Source organism: Poecilia formosa, unplaced genomic scaffold, assembly GCF_000485575.1.
Source record: "Poecilia formosa unplaced genomic scaffold, Poecilia_formosa-5.1.2 Scaffold117, whole genome shotgun sequence".
NCBI classification, from domain to species: domain Eukaryota; kingdom Metazoa; phylum Chordata; class Actinopteri; order Cyprinodontiformes; family Poeciliidae; genus Poecilia; species Poecilia formosa.
The window spans coordinates 1,530,806-1,535,621 of NW_006800056.1; positions in this window are offsets into that span (position 1 = coordinate 1,530,806).

Below are 4,816 nucleotides of genomic sequence, written 5' to 3' on the forward strand. Positions count from 1 at the left end.
TGGGACCAGTTGGAACCGTGTAGAACTGGCTGGAACCGCCTGGGACCAGTTGGAACCATATAGAACTGGCTGGAACCGCCTGGGACCAGTTGGAACCATATAGAACTGGCTGGAACCAGATAACCAGAGTTAGTTGAAGGCACCAGCCTAGTTTAGTTGGTTGTGAGAGATTGACTTCTAAAGCATCTCCCCTGACTACATCCCCCAGAATATTGGGGGATGTAGAGATTATTGAATATTGTATCAGATGTCTTATCTATTGATATTGATCAATATGTTCGAATGCATTACTAAATACCAAGCAGACCAGAGACAGCTCCAAAAGCACAAAGTGGACTACAGTGCATGGCATTCTGGGTAAATATGACCAAAACAAATGCGCCAGCGAGAGAAATGGGTTTTTATGCCAAAGACAAAAGAGAAATCCTACAACCACTAAAATCTAACACCACTCCATTTTTGTTTCTTCCTTCTTCAGAGTTTTTTTGTTGTTGTTTCCCTCAGTGGTTCTGGGTGCAGCGCCCCCACAGGTGAGGAGGGGAACAGGTTTTTCATTTAGTTTGGTTGGTTTGACACAGCTCAGTGTGAAAATGTAACAAATGTTGCTATTTGGTCCCCAATCGAACCGAGTCTGTCGGATGATCAGATGGAAAAACTTCCCACGTCTTAAATAAGCAAATAAGGTTTTAATTAGTGAAAAATTGTGTGGTGAGCGCAGTAGCCTTAATGTATTTTTTGACCTTTTGAGGTCATTCACTAATGAAGTTTTAACAAAATTAAATCAGACTTTTTCAAAATTTACTGTAGCAAATAATTTGAGGATGAATTCTAATTAAACATATTCAGTACTCTGGCTGCCTCCTTTAACCCTTTCTGCTCAATCTTTGCTTCTTTTTACGTCTCCTGGAGCTTGAGATGCGGCTTACGGGTAAAAGGGAAGCAGATCAATCCTGGTGTCAGCAGCTCAGTGCACATCTTTCCCAGTAACGGCAGGACAAGTGTCAACTGGAGGAGAGAAAGCCGCCATGCAGAGCCGGAGAAAGAAAGTGAGACTGAGTGAACGGGAGGCTGGGAGGAGGCGGGGTGAGAGAGGGAATGCACTGCATGGCAGCCAAGCTGGCGAGTGAGCGGCCCTGCCCAAGGGAGTGCACCTCGAGTAGACAAAAGATCAATTCTCTCCATTTCACTCTCAGCTCCTGATAACAAGCAAAAGTTCAGCAAGCCCAGAAGCTGTCTTGTCTTTGAAATGTGCATACTGGTTTGCTACACACATGCAGCTGCACTCTTAAACTGTCACACAAGAGCCGAAGACAAACAAACCCTCAACGCAGCTGCATGTGAATGAAGAAAGGCAGCGGCTTTGTCCTGGTTGTAAATAAATGCTATCTGATAGAGATCTGGACAAGATGAAATAACTCAGTCACTGATTGTTTTACTTTGTTTTAGTTTTGCAAGTAATTTACAGTTGCAACAAAAATTACACAAATCCCACTGCGCATATGTATTTTTGTGGAAAACACAAGCTAGCATCTGTTTGCAGTAAATCAACCGAAATCGATTTAAGTGGAACAAAAATAATATGACAAATGATTTCTTCAACTTTAACACAGACACTTTTAATGATTCATACACAGGCGAAAGCTTGGAAACTGCATCTTGGGGGAGGAGCTACGTCTCGAAGGCGGGGCTAGGGCCCACCAGCCGTTACCACTGATGAGTGGTTGCCATGACGATTAAAGGATTACTGAAACGTGTATGAACGAATCAAAGCAACTCTCATGGTACATTTTGGATGAAGGACTAACATTATAACTAAGTAAAGCGCAAAAAAGTTTATTTTACACACTACTGCCCCTTTAAAATAACAGATAATTAAAAATAATAATTTTGAAAAGCTAGTTTGCTTGCAAAACTGACCAAAACCATAGGCAACATAAAACCTCTGTAAATAACTTAATATTTTTTCCTAAAATGATTGTTTTATTTAAATAGTTCTGCATCTGTGCAGCATAGTTTACTTGCATATTTTCTTATTTATAACATACCAGATTCTCATTCCTGCCACAGAAATGATTCATTCTGGGGCTGCAGCTGGCTCAAAATGATAAAACAAACAAAGAAATAAGAAGAGGAGCTTTGTATTTGCTTGGAATCAGAAACTTGTGACAGCTCGCCGTGCCATGTGGAGTGTGGTTTGGATCGTGATTGCGGATTACATTTTCTTGGCGAATGACAAGCAGAAACATGCATTTTTGTTTTCTCCCTGCACACATCGTTGTACTCATAACATCCTCATTTAGGAGAGTTTATGGAATATATCGTTTCCTTCCTGTTTGTGCCGGCATTCGAGTCGCCTTGTTTTTTTGGTTTTTATCAGATTTTAAAGAGTTCCCCTCCTGAAACCACATGTTTTCTGTTGACTTGTTTCCCGTCTTTTTACCGTATTAAAATAAATGTGCGATGACATGTCGTCTGTTTGTAACTGTATGCAACACATTTTGTTCCTTTTCCAGGTCCAGTAAAATTCACGTGTATCTAGGGCGGAGAAAAAAAATCTCAATCATGCTGCCAAGTTTCTTGTTTTTGGAAATCAACAAGTGAATTTCATGCAAAATGGCCAAAGTTTATCTCATCTCCCTGCTTGGGGATGCGCCCCTGCAGTCTGTTTTGATTGTCCGTCTCTCTGTGACGGGCCGTGAATCCGCGCCGGATCCCCGCAGCGCTGATGCTGTTTGACAGTCCCGTAGCTGGTTCTGGTTAAGCCGACCGCAAACACGGAGCTGCTCTGCAGAGGTTAGAGCCTTGCCTCTTCTCATCAGAGTAAAAACCCGGCGCGAGGGTCGCCGTTCGTCAGCGTTCGGGACTGAACCCTGACCCCTCAAACCATGTGGGTTGCCAGATCTGACTGACAGTTTCCAGCCCAGAAACAACAGAAAACCCAGCCCACACCCCAACTTCTAATGAAATTACAGTCTTTCTACAAAGTGACACTGATTAACCAGTGACTAATCTTTGATGATGTCACGTTCATCATCAATGATTAGTCTCGAGACAGATTCTAGAAATGTCAAAATAAAATAATTGAGATAAATGAAAAGGCATGCCATTTTATTAAAGGTTTTCTGCTCTTCAGCCACAACTATTTTGAAATAATTTTCCTCTGAAAACTTTATCAAATGCAGTGGAAACCCGACCAACCTGGCCACACTGGTGGGATTAGTGATGCTTCCTTCCCACCCTAACAGTTCAGCTTCATTCAGAGTCTGAATGTCGTAACACCGTCTGCAGATTTTACGTATTAATTAGGTTTTCCTCTCAGGGAGACTTTCTGTGGCAGGTGGCTTGGATTTCTCCGTGAATGCAGTGGAAAAGTTTACACGCGACTGTCATTACAAGAACAGGCACTAATGGAGGGAAAATATGTTTTTCAAAGTGAGGGTGCAGTACCCCAGGGGGCTGCCAGGGGGCGCTGTGCAGGGCAAAGAGCAAAGATGAGCAAAAAAAAATATGCAAAAATAGGCTAAATTGCATTAGGTACATGTTTTTTTGTCTGGAAATTTTCATCATACTTTTTGCTTTGGTATTAAACACTTTTTAAAATAAATAAGTTAAAATAATTTATTTAAATGCCATTTCTGATTGGTTGACAGTCAAATTCATCAAGCTGCTTTGCTCCTCAAGCGAGAAATGGAAAAGTTTCTGACAAGAAAAAGTCCAAAGGAACTGGATACTGCTGCAAAATTTTCATAAAATTAAATTTCATGTTGTAATGTGACATATTACATATTTCGTTAAATCATCATTTTAGTATCTGGTGATAAAGTCATAATATATTAAGTGATAATAAAAAAAATGCCACAGAACTCATAGGCATCTAAAATCAGATGGTATGAAACAGCATTTAAATGAATTTAGTAATTATGGAATAAAAAAGTAAAAGTTGATGTTTCTTTACGTATTCTTTCTAGTATTGTCTCTGGGTTTGCACAGGCGGTTTCCAGCTGTGGCATGGAAAACTTTGGAAACTTCTGATCCAGTTTGTGTTTTACTTTTCTCTTTTGTTCCCTTTCATGTTCTGCCTGAAAGCGGAGAGAAAGAGAGACGTTCAGCATCACACAACTGACCTTTTTACATGATTTTCAATTACCAGAGAGCGCAGGAACAGAGAGGTCCCTGCAGCTTACCGTCGTCTTTCCTGAACATCTGCCGGTCCAACATGTCCGCCGCTGCTCTTTTCTCCCCCATGCAGCGGCCTGCCACGGCCGGGATGGGCAGGTGTGTGCTGGGCCGGGCCCCTCCGTCATTAAGCGGCCCAGCTGTGCTGTCACGCCTGACATGGAGGCCGGTGTCATCCGTGACCCGCGCGCAGACCTTGACAGGCCTGCCGAGGGTGAAGCCACGCCTGGAATATCTATGAATGACGATGGCGCCGTCCCCTTTTCGCCCCCCGGTGGGTGCCACCTCCGGGCCTGCCAACGTGCAGGACGGGCCGCTCATCAGCTGCGTCCGTCAGGAGCAGCAGAGACATCGTCCTCGCCCCCCCGCTGTGTCCTCGGTGTCCGCTCAAAAGACACTCAGGAAATGAAATGATGGAGCGCTCGTTGGTGCTTTCAGAAGCTGCGACTCCATAGCAAATGTGCACAAATCTTTGTCTACATACCGATAATGTGAGAAAAACACAATTTCACAATTGACATTACATAAGGAATTAAATTAAAATCGTGCGTGAATAAGCTTGTCCATGGTCAAAATCATGGCAGCGATGGATGTAAATATTTACATAACAATTAGACGTGTTGCAGTGTGATGTCACACG